The sequence below is a fragment of the Pleurodeles waltl genome, chromosome 1_2 (assembly GCF_031143425.1).
Source record: "Pleurodeles waltl isolate 20211129_DDA chromosome 1_2, aPleWal1.hap1.20221129, whole genome shotgun sequence".
NCBI classification, from domain to species: Eukaryota; Metazoa; Chordata; class Amphibia; order Caudata; family Salamandridae; genus Pleurodeles; species Pleurodeles waltl.
The window spans coordinates 1,220,533,190-1,220,557,275 of NC_090437.1; the positions used below are offsets into that span (position 1 = coordinate 1,220,533,190).

The 24,086-nt window shown below is 44.3% G+C and overlaps 1 protein-coding gene across 2 annotated transcripts in view; it reads right to left on the reverse strand.

Moving 5' to 3' along the window:
* The window catches only part of MAEA (macrophage erythroblast attacher, E3 ubiquitin ligase), a 228,082-nt gene that overhangs the window by 198,203 nt on the left and 5,793 nt on the right, over positions 1–24,086 (reverse strand). The window lies entirely within an intron of this gene.

Here is a 24,086-nt window from a genome sequence, read left to right on the forward strand (position 1 = left end):
ACCCTTCTCTACAGAGGAGAAACAACAGCCCTGATCCTCCTTGACCTCTCAGAAGCCTTCAGTACTGTATCCCACCACATTATGATCAAAAGAATCCACCACATCAGCATCCAAAGGGATGGGTCACTTCCTTCCTCACCATCAGAACCCAGAGGATCCAACTCTCACCTTTCACCCCTGAACCCAAGAATATTACCTGCAGGGTACCAGGGGTGTGGAATTTATTAAAATATCTACTTGTCCAGGGGACAGGTTGCTTCTCAAATCTACTTGTCCTGTAAAAAGATCTACTTGTCCCTTTGGTGCCATGTAGTGTGGCGACAAATTATGGCAGCAATCTCATTATGTAAGGGCTCTGATAATAGCCTCTCTGATTATGCCAGGGCTACTACCTTAGTAGGGCTTGAATACTTGCAGTTTCAATCCCTACTGTAGCAATTTCCTTATTTTGCCACCTTTCTGCAGATCTGCATACTGGGGCTGGAGGAAGCAGTAAGCAATAGTTCCAGGGCTGGAATGCCTTTGAATCTGCAAACCTACTAACCTGCATGTTTTAAAGATTTTCACCAGCTTCTCTCTAATATTTTCCCATAATAAGAAAGGTTGGACATTTACTCCTGACAATGGCAGAATTAGAACTTCTTCCAGGGTTGGGAAGAAAGTGGCTGGAGGGAAAATGAACTTCCAAATGCTCAATAGATTTTCACATGAGCAAATCTACACATCGTATTTACCCATGCTAAAATACAGTTCACAAATATTTTATAGGGGTACGACATATACCATGGGTGCACTTTTGTGACTTTCTTTAAGAATTTGGGGCCACATCAGGTTCAGATTTGCGACCCACAAATTGCTAGTCAGAGCGACTCGCAATTTGCGAGTCGCAAATCCGAATGTAGGATGGTGTCCCTGACACCATCTGTGATTCGCAAGGGCTTCGCAAATGCCCACCTCATGAATAATCATGAGGTGGGTCGCAATTTGCGACCCCCTTGTGAATGGCGGCCTGCTGGAGACAGCTGACCACCATGTCTGTGACTGCTTTTCACTAAAGCAGTTTTTTTTCTTTTTTTTTGTAATGCAGTCCGTTTTCCTTAAAGGAAAACGAAATGCATTACAAAAACGAAAAATGAAACGTTTTCGTTTCATTTTTTCAGAGCAGGCAGTGGTCCACAAAAAAATGTTTACAGTGACATTCACAATGGGGAAGGGGTCCCCTCGGGACCCCTTCCCTTTAGCGAAAGTGTTAGCACCCATTTGAAATGGGTGCAAACTGCGATTGGTTTGCGCCTGCGTTCGCGGTCACAAAACAATCCTACATTGCACTGCGAGTCGCAATTAGGAAGGGAACACCCCTTCCTAATTGCGAGTCGCAAACCCGTTTTGTGATTCGGTAACCAGGTTACCGAATCGCAAAACTGGGTTTGTGCATCGCAATGTGCTTTTTGCACGCCGCAAACAGCGAAAGTCGCTGTTTGCGACATGCAAAAAGCTACCTACATGTGGGTCTTGGTCCCTAATTAGGTCTGGTGTTAACAAAGACATTTTGTTTTTATTAAACTTCTATTTCTCTCTCTTTCGGCTGGCTTTACTGTGAGCGATCGCATTCTGCTCTTCCACAAGGAGCATATTGGCACACAAAGTAGTTTTGTTCAGTGTCAGGAACTACAGTGGCAATCAGTGACGTAACAAAACTGGAGGGTGCCCCTTTGCAAAGAACATGGAGGAGCCCCCTCTCCAGACTCACTCAGGCCAGGTGCTGTGCTGAAGGGTTGTGAGAAGGTAGCCTCTTTCTAGCCTTGTTACCCCCACTTTTGGCCTGTTTGTGAGTGTATGTCAGGGTGTTTGTCACTGTTTTCACTGTCTCACTGGGATCCTGATAGCCAGGCCTCAGTGCTCATAGTGAAAACACTATGTTTTCAGTATGTTTGTTATGTGTCACTGGGATCCTGCTGGTCAGGACCCCAGTGCTCATAGGTTTGTGGCCTATATGTATGTGTCACTGGGACCCTGTCACCCAGGGCCCCAGTGCTCATAGGTGTGCATGTATATGTTCCCTGTGTGGTGCCTAACTGTCTCACTGAGGCTCTGCTAACCAGAACCTCAGTGGTTATGCTCTCTCATTACTTTTAAATTGTCACTAACAGGCTAGTGACCAATTTTACCAATTCACATTGGCTTACTGGAACACCCTTATAATTCCCTAGTATATGGTACTGAGGAACCCAGGGTATTGGGGTTCCAGGAGATCCCTATGGGCTGCAGCATTTCTTTTGCCACCCATAGGGAGCTCTGACAATTCTTACACAGGCCTGCCACTGCAGCCTGAGTGAAATAACGTCCACGTTATTTCACAGCCATTTTACACTGCACTTAAGTAACTTATAAGTCACCTATATGTCTAACCTTTACCTAGTAAAGGTTAGGTGCAAAGTTACTTAGTGTGAGGGCACCCTGGCACTAGCCAAGGTGCCCCCACATTGTTCAGAGCCAATTCACTGAACTTTGTGAGTGCGGGGACACCATTACACGCGTGCACTACATATAGGTCACTACCTATATGTAGCTTCACCATGGTAACTCCGAATATGGCCATGTAACATGTCTATGATCATGGAATTGCCCCCTCTATGCCATCCTGGCATTGTTGGTACAATTCCATGATCCCAGTGGTCTGTAGCACAGACCCTGGTACTGCCAGACTGCCCTTCCTGGGGTTTCACTGCAGCTGCTGCTGCTGCCAACCCCTCAGACAGGCAGCTGCCCTCCTGGGGTCCAGCCAGGCCTGGCCCAGGATGGCAGAACAAAGAACTTCCTCTGAGAGAGGGTGTGACACCCTCTCCCTTTGGAAAATGGTGTGAAGGCAGGGGAGGAGTAGCCTCCCCCAGCCTCTGGAAATGCTTTGTTGGGCACAGATGTGCCCAATTCTGCATAAGCCAGTCTACACCGGTTCAGGGACCCCTTAGCCCCTGCTCTGGCGCGAAACTGGACAAAGGAAAGGGGAGTGACCACTCCCCTGACCTGCACCTCCCCTGGGAGGTGTCCAGAGCTCCTCCAGTGTGCTCCAGACCTCTGCCATCTTGGAAACAGAGGTGCTGCTGGCACACTGGACTGCTCTGAGTGGCCAGTGCCACCAGGTGACGTCAGAGACTCCTGCTGATAGGCTCCTTCAGGTGTTAGTAGCCTTTCCTCTCTCCTAGGTAGCCAAACCCTCTTTTCTGGCTATTTAGGGTCTCTGTCTCTGGGGAAACTTTAGATAACGAATGCATGAGCTCAGCCGAGTTCCTCTGCATCTCCCTCTTCACCTTCTGATAAGGAATCGACCGCTGACCGCGCTGGAAGCCTGCAAACCTGCAACATAGTAGCAAAGACGACTACTGCAACTCTGTAACGCTGATCCTGCCGCCTTCTCGACTGTTTTCCTGCTTGTGCATGCTGTGGGGGTAGTCTGCCTCCTCTCTGCACCAGAAGCTCCGAAGAAATCTCCCGTGGGTCGACGGAATCTTCCCCCTGCAACCGCAGGCACCAAAAAGCTGCATTACCGGTCCCTTGGGTCTCCTCTCAGCACGACGAGCGAGGTCCCTCGAATCCAGCGACACCGTCCAAGTGACCCCCACAGTCCAGTGACTCTTCAGCCCAAGTTTGGTGGAGGTAAGTCCTTGCCTCACCTCGCTGGGCTGCATTGCTGGGAACCGCGACTTTGCAAGCTACTCCGGCCCCTGTGCACTTCCGGCGGAAATCCTTCGTGCACAGCCAAGCCTGGGTCCACGGCACTCAAACCTGCATTGCACGACTTTCTAAGTTGGTCTCCGGCGACGTGGGACTCCTTTGTGCAACTTCGGCGAGCACCGTTTCACGCATCCTCGTAGTGCCTGTTTCTGGCACTTCTCCGGGTGCTACCTGCTTCAGTGAGGGCTCTTTGTCTTGCTCGACGTCCCTTCTCTCTGCAGGTCCAATTTGCGACCTCCTGGTCCCTCCTGGGCCCCAGCAGCGTCCAAAAACGCCAAACGCACGATTTGCGTGTAGCAAGGCTTGTTGGCGTCCATCCGGCGGGAAAACACTTCTGCACGACTCTCCAAGGCGTGGGGGATCCATCCTCCAAAGGGGAAGTCTCTAGCCCTTGTCGTTCCTGCAGTATTCACAGTTCTTCAGCCTAGTAAGAGCTTCTTTGCACCAACCGCTGGCATTTCTTGGGCATCTGCCCATCTCCGAGTTGCTTGTGACTTTTGGACTTGGTCCCCTTGCTCCACAGGTACCCTCAGTCAGGAATCCATCGTTGTTGCATTGCTGATTTGTGTTTTCCTTGCATTTTCCCTCTAACACGACTATTTTGTCCTTAGGGGAACTTTAGTGCACTTTGCACTCACTTTTGAGGGTCCTGGGGAGGGTTATTTTTCTAACTCTCACTATTTTCTAATAGTCCCAGCGACCCTCTACAAGGTCACATAGGTTTGGGGTCCATTCGTGGTTCGCATTCCACTTTTGGAGTATATGGTTTGTGTTGCCCCTATCCCTATGTTTCCCCATTGCATCCTATTGTAACTATACATTGTTTGCACTGTTTTCTAAGACTATACTGCATATTTTTGCTATTGTGTATATATATCTTGTGTATATTTCCTATCCTCTCACTGAGGGTACACTCTAAGATACTTTGGCATATTGTCATAAAAATAAAGTACCTTTATTTTTAGTATAACTGTGTATTGTGTTTTCTTATGATATTGTGCATATGACACTAAGTGGTACTGTAGTAGCTTCACACGTCTCCTAGTTCAGCCTAAGCTGCTCTGCTAAGCTACCATTATCTATCAGCCTAAGCTGCTAGACACCCTATACACTAATAAGGGATAACTGGGCCTGGTGCAAGGTGCAAGTACCCCTTGGTACTCACTACAAGCCAGTCCAGCCTCCTACAAGGGTCCCCCTGGAGGGCGGCTGCGGGGCCTTTGTTATGCCACTGGTGGCAACGTGTGCTTTTAGAGTTCAAAAACTTTTTGGTTCTTTTTTTTGCCAGTGTTTGTTACAGTGTTGAGGGCCTGATAGCTCCCACAACAATGAAGTGTTACAAAAGCCATGTCAAAACAAGACACGCATTGATGAAACTAAAAGACTTATAAAAATATGTCAGATCAGTTGGCTTTGTCAGTGTTTGTTTATTTTCATGCTTCCCATAATCGTGTTGAAAATGGTTACACTGATTTTCCATTAGAAATATTTTTGGGAAATACTAGCATGCACCAACACATTTTACTAAATGACACTTCATTTGCATCTAATCAGAGAGCATTCTGGGAGCATTATACTTAACCTCATAGCCTAAACTTTTCAAACATGTGTATACACGTTTTTTTTTTGTACTGGAACCAACGTCAGTAGTGAAGTGTGACCTTAAAACATTTATTTACAGCACTCACCCTAATAATGAGGGCTTTCAAATAATGAACCATAAATACAAGTTCGAACAGCATTATCTTTTGGAAACACATTACCTCAACTGCAGAGAGTTAAACTCTCTGTAAACAGGCAGCCAAAGGGTTTGTGCTGCAGAGGGTTGGGCCTACTTGTCTCAAGGACAAAGTAAACATAAAAGCTTGTTGCCTTTGACCCCAAACAAAATGTCCTGGGCGTCGGGCGATAGGAATTCCACATCCCTGGGTACCCTAGAACTCATTCCTCAGCCCCATGCTCTTCAACACATATATGACCCTGCTGACCAACATCGTCAGATCCTACAGTTTCAAAATAATCTGTTACACAGATGACACCCAACTCATCCTCTCACTCATTGGCAACCCCACCACCAAAACCAACTTCCACAGATGCATGACAAGCACCGATTGGATGAACAACTGCCTTTAGATGAACACACACAAGACAGAAGTACTGATCTTCTGTAACAACAGCAACACATGGAACGGCTCCTGGTGGCCATCAGAACTAAGACCCTCACCCACTCCCTTCGCCCATGCCAGAAACCTCAGAATCATCATTGACAACAAGCTCACCATAAAAACACAGATCAACTCCGTCTTTTCCGTGTGCTTCCTCACCCTGTGTATGCTACGTAAAATCTTCAAGAGGCTCATCCAACACACAAAACGCACCATGACAGCTCCTCAGCTGGACTACGGCTACGGCCTCTCTATGTAAGAATCACCACACACATCCTAAAAAGACATCAGACCATACATACCACCTCAGCCATACTCATCCTTAGCCTTCCCCAATGAACCCACATCACACCACACCTTTGTCAACTCCACTGGCAGAAGTGGAGGATGCTCCTTTTCCCACATCGCAGCAAAGACCTGGAACAGCCTTCCCACGCAACACCAGACCATTACCTCACTTCGGGAATTCGTAGGGGCCCTCAAGATCTGGTTGTTCCCGGGACCAGCAAGCGCCTGGATATCCTTTCAGCTGATTAGCTGCACTTTATAAATCCTGATTAATTGATTAACTGAGTTAAACAGGGGGGGCCACATGTTCACCCCCACTTGATGCAATTTTGACTCAAAGTGAACTGGATTCCTGCAAACAAGGTCCCTACTGTCAGATCTCTTTCCCTAAAACTGTGCAACTATTCCTCAATTGGCAATAACTTTGGCCCCTTTTAAGTCCCTAGTAAATCGTACCCCTGGTACCTAGGGCATGGGTACTAAAGAGGGTCCCCAAGGACTGCAGCATGTACTGTGCCATCCTTAGGGACCCCTTACCCAGAACATACAATCTGCCATTGCAGTCTGTGTGTCTTGGGGCAGCTAAAGTGCCACAGAGCCTGTGTGCCATGTCCCCTAACACTGCATGCAATATTTGCAAGTCACCCCTACAGCAGTCCTTACAGCCCTAATGCAGGGTGCATTATATTATATGTGAGGGCATATCTGCAAGAGCAGATATGCCCCTGCTATGTCTTTGTTGATTCTTAGACATAATGAGTGAACAGGGAAGTCATTTTAAATAAATGAGCTGGACACTGGTCAAGTTCCCTAGCTACATGATGGCTTCACTGTAGATAGGGATGTTTGGTATCCAACATCTCATATAAATAATAAATCCATCGCTGGCCTTAGTGAGGGTTTAATACATGCACCTAGATGGCACCTTAGAAGTGCCACCTGAAAAACCTACCATTTACCCGTGGCTGACTAGTTCTAACTAGCCTGTCACTACCAGACATCTTCTGACCCCCAAGGGTGAGGCCCTTTGCTCTCAGGCAGACAGGAACAAAACCCTACTCTGGCAGGGGTGTTAGCACACCTTTCCCAAGAGGATGACCTGCAAATCTGCATTCCGAAGCAGGGAGCTTCAAAGAAGTCCATCGTCCTTGGCATGCACATCTGGCTTCATTCAAAGGAGAGATGATCACCCTTTCTGCCCAAGGGCCCATTTGGCACCTGGGCAGGTGGGACATTTAGTATTCAGAGAGGTATGTCCACCTCCCAGGTCAGTCCCATCCCTAAGGTGAGCTGCCTGATGTGAAAACAACACTTACAAATCTGCCATCTTGGTGTTGGGACAGGGTTATACCCATTTCCCTAAGGAAGTGGTCATATAGGGGGCGTAGTGACCCCAGGGGTAAGTAGCCTATTGGTTACTGCCCTACACTCCCCTTACGCCCCTAACTTCAGTATTTAGGGGAGCACCTGGCACCAGGAAATCAGTTTCTTACTGACCTACAAAGAAGAGCTGCAAAAGCAAAAATTGAGGAAGAAGCACCTGACTTGACCTCAACCCTGCTGGCGTGTCTACTGTTCCCGCCGTTGGCTCAACCTGCAAGCTGTTGAGCCTCCAAAAGCCTGGGAGGACTGCCTGTCTACAACAAAGTCCCAGGAACTCCAGTGGAGCAGCAGCTCCTGCACCTGGCCACCCAAGTGCCACCTGGTGAGACCTGGCCTTGGACCTTGCCCAATACTCATCTTAAGTTTAAGAGATTGGTCCTGTAAGTCGCTGTACTCTAACTGAATGCAGTACTTGTTTTTCCTCCATAGGATAACATTGAAGCTTCTTAAAAACGCACTGTCGACTTTTGAAACCTAAAGTATTTTTCTTGAAAAACGACCTTACCTGATCGAACTGATTCTGGTGCCTAAATATATATAAAGATACTTGTTATTTTTGTAAATTGGTGTGGATCTCCTTATTGGGTGGTGTGTCTCATTCATTTACTGTGTGTGTATTTGCAGATGTCTAACACTCCTCTCTGATAAGCATAAGGCTGCTCAACTACACTACCTCTTAAAAGGGCACCTTGGGATTGCTAGAATAAGCCCCTGGCTACTAATAAGGGAATTCCTGGACTCTTTGCACGCTATGTCTCATTTTGATATATCATATAGCGAGACAGCTTCCTACAAACATGTCTGCATTCACTCACAAATGTTCACTAATTTCTTGGCCGTTTGTCTCTTTAACGTTCTTGAGATTTGATAACTGCAATTTATGGAGTATTCAAAGAGCAACTGAATGAGATTGGGGGAGGTGTGTGGCGATTATCATCAATCTTCCACTGGCTCAAGCAGATGTGGGTCATGTGATTTGTAGGGTTAAGGTTATCTATACTGTATAATAATGATCCATAAAGGAAGAAGAGCAAATCTTTTAACATCTCAACCTAACATATGTGAATAAATGAATTAGATAATTATCATCATCATTAGTTATTCCTGGGGGGGAGCTCAGGTTTTATGGCCACCCAGAACAATAGTTCATTTTCTGAAGACCCAACAGAATTCCTATGGGTCTTGGGTTTAGTGGTATTCTTGAAGAACTGTGTACCAAATCATAGCGCAGTATAGATGTATAGGGATTTATATAACAAACACAGCGGGTTAACAACAGAGCGCTATACATGTGCATGTCAATTTGTGACTTACGTGTTTGAACCTCATAATTACATTATACTTCAGATATCTACAATTGAACTACATTTTAAAAATATTTGTAGTTCAGGCCCAGAATCCCACAATATTCAGACAAATGCAAGAGCGATAATTAGAACTCACATCTCAAATTCTAAAATCAGCAACTTCATCACTAGATCAACGTTTGTGACTGATCCAGTATTGACATATATATCTATATATATATATGTATATATGGATGAAACTTGTGTTATCTGGGACACTTAATTCCTGAACTACAGTATAATAGAGCTGAACCTGCCCAAACAAATGGTTTTCCATCCCCTTTCTACTTGAGAATGTAATGTCACAAGTATAGAAATCAAGAAAGCTTTCCATTGAACTGCAGGCTGATGGAGGTCTGATGGCATGAAAAACCGATGCAAACATTTCTTTCATAATTAGCAATATGTATATTTATTTAGAAGAAACATGTAAAATGCTAATAGCATTACACACATACACTCAAGGCATCAACACATTCAACAGCCACAATGCCACTTACCTCATTCTTCAACACATGGACACACATCAACACAAATTCAATCATACAGGCCACACATTCATGCCTACAATTTGGCAACAAATGACAAAAATGTACAAACAAGAATTTATCTGACAATACATATTCCAAATTCTTTCATCCTTCAATTTCACTGCCCTTGACTAAATCTTACCAACCTGGTCTAGCCACAAAGCACAGGTTTTTTCTTCAACAAAGCCAGGAGTGTGGAATTCAATAAAATATCTACCTGTCCATAAGACAGGTCGCGTCATAAATCTACTTGCCCAGTAGAAAAATCCACTTACCCCTTTGGTGCCACATAGTGTGGCAATAAACTATGGCAGTGTAATAGGATGGCAACGCACAACCCAGACCAGAGTGATGATTTTGCGTAAAGTATTTTTATGAGAGATATCAATGTTATGTTATGGACTTTTATAAAGCGCATGGCTACCCGAAGGCCTCCCAGCCCTGATAGCAGACTTCTAAGAGATACTCTGAGGGCTATACTATAGATAGCTAGGTTTTAAGTGCTCACCGAAAGGAAAGGGCATGGCTAGTAAGGCGAAGGCTAGAAGGCAGTGAATTCCATCACTTGGCTCCAAGGTAAGCCATGGAACTTCCGCCCCATCTGGATGTTTTTACTCTGGGGATTGAGGATAAAGCTGCCTGAGCTGTCTAACGGGCCTATGGAAATAAGCTAATGTCCTTAGCAAAGGAGGCCCTCTATTGTGTAAGGACCTATGGACCCCACACAAGATTTTAAACTTTATGCGTTGTTCCACTGGGAGCCAATGGAGGGAAGAAACAGCTGATTTGACTGAAACATGTCTCAGTATATTTGAAAAAAGACGGGCAGAGGCATTCTGCACCACCTGCAGTTTTCTAATCACGTATTTCGGGGAGCTAAGGTACACTGTATTGCCATAATCTAACCGGGAAATGATAAGGGCCTCTAAAATGAGTCTTTTCGTAACAAATGGAAGAATTTTAAAAACCTTCCTCAAAAGCCTAAGCAAACCAAAACATGTGGAAGAAATCTTAACATGATGATCCATGGACAGCCGCAGATCCAACCAGACTCCTAAAGCTCTTAATGTTTTCCTTGGGGGGTGGGAGGGGGTCAGGTTTTCCAAGGATTCCAAAATTGAAGGATTAAACCCCAATCGAGGGCTGTGTCCTAGTATCATTACTTTGGTCTTGTCTCCATTAAGCTTAAGCTTACATTCAGACATCCATCCAGACACCCCCTCCAGTCAATGAGCAAGTGACGAACAATTAGAGCTGGAGTTGGTAGACAATAAAACTACCAGCTGGGTGTCATCTGCACAAGACATCAACAAGAGACCAAAGGCTTTCACTATCTCTGCCAGAGGGGCTATATAAATGTTGAATAGTGTCGGACTAAGCAACAAGCCCTGTGGCAATCCACAGCTGCTCTTAATATGACTGGAAAGAAAAGACTGGTCCAGTACCTGAAACGATATCCCCTCCAAAAAAAGAGGACAGCCATCCCAAGGAACTACCAGAGATTCCGACCTCCCTCATTCTGAGAAGTAATGTATCATGATAGCCAGTGTCGAGGCAGCACTAAGGTCAAGAGGAATAATAGCTATCAGAATCCCCTGATCAAGACGCCTTTTGGCCTCTTCCATGACTGCAATCAGAGCAGATTCTGTGCTGTGACAGGGTCTGAAGCCCATCTGAGTGAGATGAAGGACATTATTATCTTCAAGAAAACTTGAGAGTTGGGCATTGACATGCTTTACAATTATTTTAGATAGGGCAAGCAGCAAAGAAATAGGCCTGTAGTTAGTCAGCAGAGATGCATAAAGGATAGGATTTTTCAGCAGAGGTTTAACTATGGCACGTTTCCACTGGTCCGGGACAAAACTCCTAGAAAGTGAGGCATTCAGAAGATCGGTAAGAACTGGAATTATGACAGAGGCACCTAGGGCCAGCACATAAGGGGGAGCTGGGTCGAGCGGGGAGCCAGACTTGAGAGCAACAAGTAATTTAGATACCAGGTCCTTGGAGAGGGGGGAAAATTGCAAAAATGAAGTGGGAGGTGAAATATGCTGACCTATAAAATCAGAAGCCGGAGGAGACTTTACCGGAAAAGCTGAATAACTATCTGATATTTTTTGTTGAAAAAACAATGCCAGGTTATTACTATGCTCTTGGGAGGTATTCATAAGTTCACTGTGAGTGTGTGGCTGTGAAATTTCTTTAAGTATTCGGAAGATCTCTTTTGGAGAGTTTGATGCCTGCACAATTCTAGTAGCATAGTAGATTGAATTGATTTAATTTCCTAGTGGAAACATCTGATGGCTTTCCTATACTCCTGCTTTAGTCAAACTTCATACGATTTTCTCAATCTCCTTTCCAGACGCCTACATTCCCTTTTTAGGTGGTGAAGGTGGGAAGAGAACCAAGGGGCGCATTTTGTACGACGTCCCCCAGGTTTGATAGAGTAAGGGAGCACTTTGTCTAAGCTTTTGGAGATCCAACCATTAAATTACTCTAAATGGCAAGCCTCATTGTCCATAGGACAAGGTTTCAGCCTTTCCAGGGTATTGATCCATTCACTAGCCTTGGGCTTATGCCAGCGCCGGTAGGGTAAGATATAGTCTGAGAGGATCTACCAATAGTGGAAATAGCTTAGTTAAGCCTAATGAGGTAATGGTTGGACCAAGCCAGAGGGCGAGGAGGCATGGAGGTTAAGCCAACTATGTTGCTAAAAACTAAATCAATGGTGTGACCTTAACATGTGTATGGCCCCTAACTAATTAGGCCAACTCTAATGCGGCCATATCTGTAAGTAGAGTTTTAGCAGCAGAACTTTCTAAGTCTTCAGCATGAATATTAAAATCACCCAAAACCATAAAAAAAATTTTTACATATTAGTTCAGAGATATGATCTGGGAGTGATTGTAGGAGAGTTTATGAAGGGCCAGGAGGACGATACACCAGGGCTCCTGAAAATGTGAACTAGTGTAATAGAAAAATACATACTATCACAACCAGGTAACTGAAGAGGCAGGGAAATGAGCTTTACTGATTCCCTATAGATAATAGCAATTCCCCACCTCTTGAGGCGTCTCTATCTAGCCTACTCATCAAGTAGCCTTGAGGTAATGCCAAGGCTACATCCAGGGATGACCCCTCATGAAGCCAGGTCTCAGTAAAAAGCAAGGCTGTCGGTGCGAGATCACTCAGAGGTTTATGGGCTGCCAAGGAGCGACAGCTAGCCAATAGAAAAACACTGATAGTGCAGTCTTCATGCACTTTCCTGCCAAGAATTCCTCTTAGGTTCCCGGTCAGTGGTTGCACAGTACCTTCACGAAAAACAAAAGTATGGAGTCTTTAAAAATGAGCATATGAGACTGACTGAAACCAGTCCCCGACATCACCAAAGTGAGTGGTATAGCATGTGATCCCTTTTCCACCTATGCCGTGAGATCCTGCTCTCATCGGTCTTTTGGAATCAGGGAAAGGAGATGGGTACGACTTTTCTCAGCACCACACCAGTGGCGTGTGTTCAGAAGGCGTGTATAACATTCAGGTTCTTCACCACCGTGTTCCTTAGTGATGGAAAAATGAGGTATTGTGCACACCAATGATTAATAACTGTGCCCAACGACATCCAAAGATTGTGCTCAATGAATGTACCTTGTTTTATGCACAAGTCACCAAAATGTGTGTCATAATCCCACCAAATACGCCCATGCACTCATCCACCAAACCAATGTGAATGCCCCTTCCCTGGTCACTTGCCTGATACAGAGATTCTCTTGAAGAGTAGTGGCAGCCTCGTCCTGCTCGCCGACTCCCCCATTCTGCTCCTCCACCTATTACTGCATCGCAGTCTTTCTCAGAGTCCATGCGGAATGGACTGATGCCATCGTTGGTGATTTCAGGTTGCCCACACAGGCTCCTTGGGTGGCTCTGTCTGTCCTGCGGCTCCTTTTGGGCACTTCAATGTCTGTCCTCTATTCTCTGTCCTCCCTCCGGCCTTCCAGGAACTTCGTGCCACACTGCATCCTTTCGTAGCAATGTCCTATGAGGCCCCTGCTGATAATCAGTAAGTAGGTGGGTCCTCCATCACGACCAGTACCCTAGCGAGGTCCTGCCCATGCCCCCAGGATCCCCGCTATGATACGCCGTGCCAACTTCATCAAAGGCAGTAACATCATTATACAAGAGCTCTGATAATAGCTTTTCTGATTATGCCAGGGTTCATACTATAGTAGGGTTTGCACCTTAGGGATTCTTGCATTTTTTCACTTTTCTGCAGATCTACATGCTGGGGCCAGAGGCAGCATTAAGCAATAGTTCTAGGGTTGGAATGCAGTTTGGGGTCCAGGGGTGTGGAATTTATTAAAATATCTACTTCTCCACAGAACAAGTTGCTTCATAAATTTACTGGCCCTGTGTAAAAAAAAAAAAAACTCTACTTGTCCCTTTGGTGCCACGTAGTGCGGCAATAAACTATGACAGCAATCTCATTACATAAGAGCTCTGATAATAGCCTCTCCGGTTATGCCAGGGCTCATACTGTAGTAAGGTTTGAATTCTAGCAATTCCTGCATGTTGCCACCTTTCCAAAGATCTACATACTGGGGCTAGAGGTAGCATTACGCAACAGTTCCAGGGTTGGAATGTGTTTAGCAATCTGTGTAAACCTACTAATGTGCATGTTTTAGGGGTTTTCACCAGCTCTTGTCTAATCTTTTCCCAAACTGATAAAGATTAGAAATTTACTCCCGACATGGCAAGAAATACAACTTCTGCCACTTTTGTGAAAAAATTGATTGGAGGGAAAGTGAACTTGCAAACCTTCAACAGATTTTTGCATGGTGCACATCTACACATGCATATTTGCTCGTGCTAAAAAGAGTAGGATTTTCTGGCCCACTTCTGTAAATTGGGAGTTCATTAAAGCAGTGCATCTGCATTAATGCAAGAGGTTATACCACGGGTGCACTTTTGTGACTTAAAGAATTGGGCCCCAAATTAGATCTTAAGTTAACTAAAACGTTTTGTTTTTATTAAACTTCGGTCTATCTATAGGCTGGCTTCACAGTGAATGACAGCATTCTGCACTCTCACAAGAGCATATTGGCCGACAAAGTAATTTTGTTCAGTGCCAAAGACTATTGTTGCAATGTGAGCTCTTTCAGACCAAAAAATAGTTACTTTTCGCCAGTGTTTGTTATAATGATGAAGGCCTGGCAGCTCCCGCAACAAAGTTTTACAAAAACCATGTCAAAACCAGGCATGTATTGACAAAACAAAAAGGCTGACCATCAATGTCAGAACTATTGGCTTTGCCAACGATTGTTTATATCCATTTCTCCCCATAATATTGTTCATACTGGTTGCACCAATTTTCCATTATCAATGTTGTTTTGGGAATACTAGCATGCTTTACAACATTTTACTAGATGATGCTTAAAAGAAATGCTACCTAAAATTTCACAGTACTTTTTTGCATTTTTGCTAACATTGAATTGGAAAGCAAAGACTCTTCAATCTTGCTCCAAAGCTTCTGCAAATATTTGCATCTAATCAGAAAGCATTCCGGGAGCATTATTATAGCTTCATATTATTAAACTTTGCAAACGTGTGTACACATTTTTATACTGGGACCACTGTCAGTAGGGCAGTCTGAGCATACAACATTTCCTTTCAGCGCTCAGCCTAATAATAAAGGCTGTTCATTAATGAGTCATAAATATAAGTTTGAACAGCATTCATATGAGTACACCAATATTACCTTCACTGCAAACAATACCCTTCTCTGATCCATAATGTGGTACTGTAAACTGACAGCTAAAGGGGCTGTGCTGCAGGGGGTTGGGCCTACTTGTGCCAAGGACAAAAAACAACATCAAAACGTGTTGCCCTCTAATCAGGTTACAGGAATTCCACGGCTCCTGGGAGTCTGTGCAAACCTACTAACTTGCATGTTTTTGGGGTTTTTACCAGATCTTCTCTAATCTTTTCACATACTGAAAGGCTGGGAATTTACTCCTAACATGGCCAGAAATAAAACGTTTTTCACAGTTGGGGAAAAAAGTGATTGGAGGGAAAGTGAACTTGTAAACGCTCAACAGATTTGCACATGAGCAAATCTACACATGCACATTTGCTCTTGATAAAACACAGTTCACAAAAAAAATTTTAAAGTACAATATCCTAGTCTACTTATGTAAATTCTTGTAAATTCATGAAATACGTAAATCTACACAAATGCAAAGACATATACCATGGGTGCACTTTTGTGACTTTCTGTAAGAATCATTCCCTTAGTTAGGTCTAGTGTTAACCAAGACATTTTGCTTGCATTAAAATTCTCTCTCTCTCTCTTTATTTCTCTCTATATCCACCTACCAGCTGGCTTTACTGTGAATGATCGCAATCTGCCCATTCACTAGGAGCATATCAGCACACAAAGTAGTTTTGTTCAGTGCCAGGAACTACTATGGCAACCTGTGCTTTTTGAGACCAACAAATATGTTTTGCTTTTTTCCAATGTTTGTTACAATAGTGATGGGCCAGCAGCTCCCACAACAAAAAGGTTTAACAAAAGCCATGTCAAAACAAGACACGCATTGACAAAACCAAAAGACTGTCCACCAATGTCAGACCTATTAGATTTGCCAATGCTTGTTTATTTTCGTGTTTCCCATAATCTTGTTTAAACTTGTTGCACTGATTTCCTATTATTAATATTTTTAGTAACATGTTTCTGTAGATGATGCTTTGAAGAAATGGTACCTAAAATTTCTCAGTAGTTTAGCAAAACATTTTTTTCCTAGTTGCATTTTCTGGTGAACATTTAATTTGAAAGCAAAGACTCATCAATATTTTTTTCAAGCTTCTGCAAATATTTGCATCTGATCAGAGAGCATTCTGGGACCATTACACGTAGCCTCATATTGCTAAAACTTTGCAAACGCGTGTACACATTTTTAAAGTGGGACATTAGTCAGCAGCGCAATCTGAGCTTATGATTTCCTTAGAGGGCTCACCCTAACAATAAAGGCTCTGCATTAATGAACCATAAATACAAGTTTGAACAGCATGAACATTTATATACAAATCTTACCTTAACTGCAAGCAATGCTCTGTCACAGATCCATAATGTCATAGTTAAATGGCAGCCAAAGGGACCGTGTTTCAGGGGATTGGACCTACTTGTCAAAAGGACAAAAACACCAACACTTGTTGTCCTTGACCCCAAACAATATATGTGTCACACACCAGGATGTGACAGGTTTCTCAGAGTCCTCTTCTTAGTTAGAACTGAAGAATACGGGCAAAAAGCAACGCGCTTTACACTGGAAGTATACACTTCTGTTAATGTACAATTTCAATTTCATTTGAATAGTGAATGTGATTACACTGAACAAGAATTGTTAAGCAAACTAACTCATCCTACATTCTGCTATATGATTCATACACCTATTGTAAGTACAAAAGGTATACAGGAAGCTGCATTCTTCATCATGATGTTTCATAATTTATAGTTAACTAATATAGCCAGAAGATGTTAAAGAGTATAATATTGAATGTTAGTTTGCACAACCAGAAGTCAACCATAGTGACCTGAAGAGGCAGTGTATATCCACAAAAATCTAATTTCAACAGATAACAAATTAGACAGATTTTGTGATAGTCTTAAGCACACACCTCAGCACCAAAGTCATATAATTAGCAAAGACACGCCACCCCAGCAGCACCTTACTATTTGCACCCAGGAGACATTTGAATACACTTACGGTTCTCTAAAAAGTATCTGCAAGGGTCGTATGCAGGCGACACACAGCTGTTGTAAAGCTTTAATCACCCCGTCAAAGAACTTCAGCACTCCATTAGGCCCTGCCTTTCTGCCATTCAGTCATGGATGAGTTATAATACCCTTAAAATGAACTCAGAGAAAACTGTATTTCTTGTGTGTTAATCAGTATCCCCCTCCTTGGACTGCTGATCTCTAGTTTTAGCCCAGCCCATAAAACCCTAATTATAATCAAGAGTCTGGGTTTTCCCTGACCAAAGATCCATCTTTAGAAGTGTAGGTCAATTGTGGTATCTTTCAATCAATCTATCAGGATTTATAAAGCGCGGCTAATCACCCGGTAACGTATCCAGGATCTTACAGGTCCTGTAGGCTTCTTCGTACAGCCAGGTCTTGAGGGTCATTCGGAATTCCCGAAGTGAGGTGATGGTCTGGAGGTGCATGGGGAGGCTGTTCCAGGTTTTTGCTAAGATGCGAGAGAAAGAGTGTCCTCCACTTCTGCTTCAGTAGATGAGGGAGTATGGGCAAGATAATGGAAGGCAGAGCATTGTCTTCTCGACGTTGGTGTAAGTTCAGGCGGTGGTTAATGTATGTGGGTCCTTAGTTGTGTATAACCTTGTGTGCATGGGTCAGCAGCTCGAATTGGCATCTCTTCTGTTCGGGAAACCAGTGGAGTTGCCTGAGGTGGGGTATGATATAGGTTTGTCTGGGAAGGCAGAGGGCGAGTCTGACTGCTGTGTTCTGTATGGTCTGAAGTCTCTGTAGGAGGTGTGTGGCAATTCAGACATAGAGGACGTTGCCTTAGTTGAGTCGGCTGGTCACTAGGTTCTGTGTCATGGTGCGTCTCGTGTGTAGGGGTAGTCACTTAAAGATATTACATAGCATGCGCAAAGTGAGGAAGCAAGCGGAGGAGACAGTGTTGATCTGTGATTTCATGGTGAGCTTGTTGTCAATGATGACTGCAATGTGTCTGGCATGGTCAGAGGGAGTGGGTGTGGATCCTAGGTCTGAAGGCCACCAGGAGTCGTTCCATGTGTTGCTGCTATTGCCAAAGATCAGTATTTCCATCTTGTCTGTGTTCAGCTGCAGGCAGTTGTTCTTAATCCAGTCAGTGACGTTTGTCATGCATCTATGAAAGTTGGTTCTGGTGGTGGAGGGGTTGTTGGTGAGTGAGAGGGTGAGTTAGGGTGTCATCTGTATAGGTAATTATGTTGAAACCCTGGGATCTGACTATGTTGGCTAGCACAGTTATATATGCGTTGAAAAGCCTTGGGCTGAGGGATGAGCCCTGGTGGACACAACAGGTGATCTCCTTGGGTTCAGAGTTGAAAGGTGGGACGTGGATCCTCTTAACTTTTCTGGTGAGGAAGGAGGTGATCCGTCTGAGCAAATCCCCTTGGATACCAATGTGGTGGAGTCTTTTGATCAGCATGTGGTGGGATACGGTGTTGAAGGCAGCTGAAAGATCGAGGAGGGTTTCAATGTCATTCGTGTCCGTAATCAGGGTAGTTTCGGTGCTGTGATTGCTGAGCAAGCCAGATTGGGAGGCGTTGAGTAGCTGATTCTGCTCCAGGAATGTCATGCGTTGCTTCTTGATCATCTTTTCCAGTACCTTCGCTGGAAACGGGAGCAGGGATATTGGCCAGTAGTTTTTGGGCTCAATGGGATCGGTGGAGGGTTTTTTGAGTAGTGGTCTGACTTTGGCGTGTTTCCAGGCGTCAGGAAATGTTGCAGTGGTGATAAAGGTGTTGAGCAGGTGGCAGGTTCCTGTCCGATCCTTTAGTTTCCAAATTTGAAGATGTGGTGCGCGCTGTCAACACCAGGACAGTGCGCGCTCTACGGGCATCTAGAATGCAAAAACCCAACACTCGCAAGATAAACTAATTTATGCATTGTGATGATATGTTATTGTTTAACCTTTTGCATTGCAGAATTCCATCCAAAAGATTCATTTTTAAGGTGCTTATAAATACTGTACATTTACAATGTATTGCTGCAGACATTCAGAGTGTGTTAGGGTGTGGTCCCTTTCCAGGGCCTTCTGGAGACTTTCCCTGCAACATGCCTGGGCGTGGTTCTAGGCTGGGCCAAAGACTCTATAAAACAGAGTCAGCCCAACTTCCAGTGCTCACTATTCAGAGGTCCCGGTGCAGAGCAGCAGCTTCTTCCTGAGCTCCTGTCCCGGCGGCCTATTTGGATTTTCCAGTCTTCTGCACTCATCTCTCATTGGTGATCACTGTTTCCAGGCGGTAAGATGGTGTTTGGACATTTCCCAACAACGTAATTGAGAATCTTCATATTCTTGATTTTAATTCTTAAATGAATAACGGATTACTTGTGCGCTGCCATTTTTTGACATTTGTATGGTGGTTTGCAAATAGGGAGGACGCGCAATTTATTCCATAAAGATTTGACTTAGTTATTACATTATTGTTCATTGCGCGCTGATATTTCTTGACATTTACATGATGTTTTACGAGTTGGCAAGACGTGCAACTCGTTTCATGAGCATTTAACTTTGTTGTTCATTGCGCGCTACCTTTTCTTGACATTTACATGGTAGCATTCGAATCGACGAAACGCGCGATTCACTTCTCGTGTGTAATTCATGCTGTTCATTGTGCGCTACCATTTTCTGGCATTTACATGGTGGCATTCGAATCGGCAACACGCGCGATTCTTTCCTGGAGTGTTTTTTCATGTTATTCATTGTGCGCTACCATTTCTTGGCTTTTGTATGGTGGCATTTGAATCGGCAAGACGCGCAATTCTTTCCTTGTGTATAAATAATGTAGTTACTGTGCGCTACCCTTCTAAGACATTTTCTTGGTAGCATTTCAAGTTGACACGTCGCGTGATTTATTCCTTGAATCTACGTTGTGTGATTTCATGGTGCACAAACCTTTATGGTGTTTAATACTCATATAAAAATCTGCAATGTGCGCAATTTACTTCCCAATGTATTTTTTTTAGATGAACACAACAATACCAGAGTTCTAGATCTAATGCTGTGTGTTCTGGATATGTATTCCTAAAAGGAGATTCATATGGTTGTTTAGAAATTGCTCAGAGTGTTTCCTGATTCTCATGCTAAAGAAAGTACTTGAATCTGAAAGTCCTATTTAACTTTTCCTGTTTCCTCCTCAGGTATTCGGTCATCTAAAGCCTAGTCAGTTTTAGGATTATTCTAGGGTTGTTCATGTTTTTCGGAAAAGACTAAGCTTAGAGTTGTAGCATGGTACTGATTTCATGAGATGTAATTTTGATGTTGTGTTTTAACCTTTTGCTTCCTACAGGTCTCCTTCCCAGCTGTTCCCGTCCTAATCCCCTTTTCCCCACTTGGACTCTCTTAGACTCTGTGATAAATCTAATCAGAGTATTGGAGCTGTCTTGTGGTGGAAGTGTTGGGAACGTGCACCGACCCCGAGGATCTGGTGACTGACACGTGCATGGGTCTGTGGGAGCTCTAGAGTGATGGATTTCATGGTGGAGGTAATGTCCTGGGTGGAGAGGATGTTCGCAGTGGTCAGTGTGTGGTTCCTGTCGATTATGGTGGTGGCGTATCTACTAAGAAGTTCGTAGGTGCGGATTGGGGGTTCGAAGTTTCTGTATATGGTTACGATCTTGTGGAAGAAGTTGGCAAGGTTGTCGCACAGCTCCTGTGAGGGTGTGATGTTTTCGCTGGCAGCAGGGTTGGAGCATTCCTTAACAATGTTGAAAAGTTCCTTGGTGTTGTTGCCGCTGTTTTTGATGTGTGCCGCAAGGGCTGGCTTCTTTGTTGCCGTCAGCAGGTGGTGGTAGAGGTTGAGGGCAGTCATGAAGGCTGCTCTGTCGTAGGCATCCCTGCTGCTGCGTCCTCTCCTCTCCAGCTGTTTGTTGTCCCATTTTGCTTTTCTGAGTTCTTGGGTGTACCAGCAGATCTTTTTGGAGGATTTTCTCTGGTTGTTGCTCTTGATGGGAAGGATTCTGTCAGGCCAATTGGTGATCTAGGCATTGAGGTTTTTCACTCCCTGTTTGAGGATGGTGGCGGAAGCGGGGTTGGAGGTGCTGAGGACATCTGCCCAGCTGGTCTCTGAGATTTTACTCTACCTCCAGTGGAGGCTCTGGTCATCTTGGGATGGAGGTGGGGGGATGGAGATGCTGAAGTGGACGATGGAGTGATCAGTCCATGTGGGTTCTGTGACATGGCAGTATTTGATGAGGTTGCTGGAGGTGAAAATGGGGTCCAGCGTGTGTCCTGCAGTGTGTGTGTGTAGGGTTGTGGACGATCTGGGTCAATCTGAGGCTGCTCATACTGTCAAGGAGGTGTGCAGTGCTGTTGTTGTTGGGGATGATGTGGAAATTTAGGTCACAGAGGAAGATGTAGTTCATGGAGTCTAAGGCTAGGGGAGCACTGAAGTATGTGATGGTGTAGCAGAAGCTGGAGCATGGGCCTGGGGGTCGGTATGGGAGGGTGCCTCTGATGGTTGTTTTTTTGTCCATGCGGAGGTTGAACTTGAGATGCTCCATGAGGGTAGTGGTGTTGTCGGTGGTGGTGCACTGTATGGTCTCTTTGTGGAGGATGGCTGTTCCTCCTCCCGGCTTGTTGGTGGGGTCCTGGTGATGATTTGCCATCTGTCAGGGATCGCTGTGGCAACGTCTGGGGCAGATGTGGGGTTAAGGCACGTCTCGGCGAGGAAGACTATGTCAGGTACAAGGATGGAGATGAGGTCCTATGATTTGGTGGAATGCTTGCAGAGGGAGCTTGTGTTAAGAAAGGGTGCACGTGAGTTGGTGTTTTTGTTCAGGGGATGTCTGTGGTGTGTTTATGGTGGAGCTGGTCGGTAGGCTGGTGCACACACTGTGGCAGGTGAAGTGGCTGTGGGTGCACGTGAAAGGTCCTAACGAGGAGCATGGGTCAGTATGGTGGCAGTGTTTGTTGGGGCATCTGGGGTTCAGGGTGTAGAGCTAGCCGATAATGTACCTTGAGGTGGAGGGAGTACCAGCTGTAGTGTCGTTCGGCGCACTCCAGAGGCAGACAGGCTTGCCTTTGGCACGGCCGCACTAGGGCCTGCTTTAAGAAGGTCCTGGGGTGGGCAGGGCTTCAGTTGGTGGGAAGAATGGTGACTGGGAAAAGTCAGTAGGAAAAACCCCGCTGGGAAAACCAGTGCAGCTGCAGTGTCACTGGATAAGCCTGAACAAGCAGGAACTGGAAGTCACAAGCCAACGGTAGAATAGGTGTCCAGGTGCCTCTTTCATGCTCCTATCAACTCAAATGTTTGGGGAAAGGTTTGTAGATTATTTCATTTAAACATAGGCCCACAGAAGCTGCATCAAGGCTTTCAAGGATTGACTATGCCAGAGCCTGCTACATGGATGGACTATCTAAGCTACTGAATCAATAGCAACTCATACAGCTGTTAGTCTGCCTGTGGACTGCGCAGGTTCGGCCATGTTACAGAAGCCAAACATAAGTAACATCTGGCTTCTGCTGCACTGGAAAATACTATTCAAATCACTCTGCCTGGTGTACAAGGCCCTTCAGGAGCTGTTGGCAAGGGTGAGATGAGTGGCAACACATGTTCTAAGCTAACTTTGGCTCAGGTATAACAAAATACATTTTTATAAAGTTACTTTTCCACTACGGTTATCAAAAATCTAATTTGACCACGATTCACTTTAATGTTTCAGCTTACAGATGTTCACCATACATTACACAACCTTTAATTATTATAAAAAGACATGAAGGCAACCTGTACAAATTAGTACAATGCCATAAGAATATATTGCTTCGATAAAGTTACTAGGCCTGCCATATGCGTCTCGCAAGTTGAATGACAATTCTTAGATTACGATCCAAATAGAAACTTGATAAAGTTCAAGTACTTCCAAATACCCATAATAGTGCAAACAAGCCAGATAAAATGCTTAAGACAGGAGCTACAAACTAATGAAGAACACTTAGTTCTATGAATGAGCTGAAAAGCTGATAATTCTATTTAGAAAATGTACCTATCCAATAAAAACATACATTTTAAAATACAACACATGCTTCAAGCCACTTGTACAACTGGCTCATTAAGAGGTAAAATCTAGAAATGGAAAAAAGAAGAACTGCACACGTGATCCCATCTAAGGCCGGGAATAAGAGTTGACTTAATGCCCAGCGTGACCTCTTGCAGCAAATTCCACCAGTGGAAAGTTGCAAATGACTCATGGAGCCCTTGTATTGGAAAAAGTTTAAGAATGGGGATAATGTGCATTGTTTGTCATATATAAAATAATAAGATTAAGTTAATGATAGGCACAACATCTCCACCCTTGTTCCATAGTAAGTTGTGCCTGACCCAGCTCCTTGCACCAGATTTAATAAATAATAATGCAGCATGGAGTTTCAAATGACACATAACTTCTATTCACTTTCAGTCATCTTTTTCAAAACTGCTTCAGTAGCTTGGTTTTGCCAATTAAACTCTACACCTATTTAAAATAACATTCCACAGCTACAAAAAAAGAATACTGTTCTCCGGTTGATGGCACTAAAGATATAACAGTCTTCAGGAACTTTATAATTCTCTTCCTTGGAAGTTACCCAATGGGTCTTCAGTACCCCCAAACCGTGCCACAATGTTTCTACCACCAAAATGTTTCCATTTATACTTACAACACTACAGAAGCCTCTTGTTATCCTCACAACGAGGAAGCCCACTCAGGATAGTATCCTTAGATTCCTCCATGCAAACCACATTACATGTTTTTCTTTCCTTCTTTTCACAAAAACCCTTACTAAAACACTGTCGATGGTCAACCACCTCTCCCTGTGTCAGAACTGCCAAAGGCAACTCAATAACACACCTATAAAAAGTGTTCTTTTTCACTCTCTACCTTA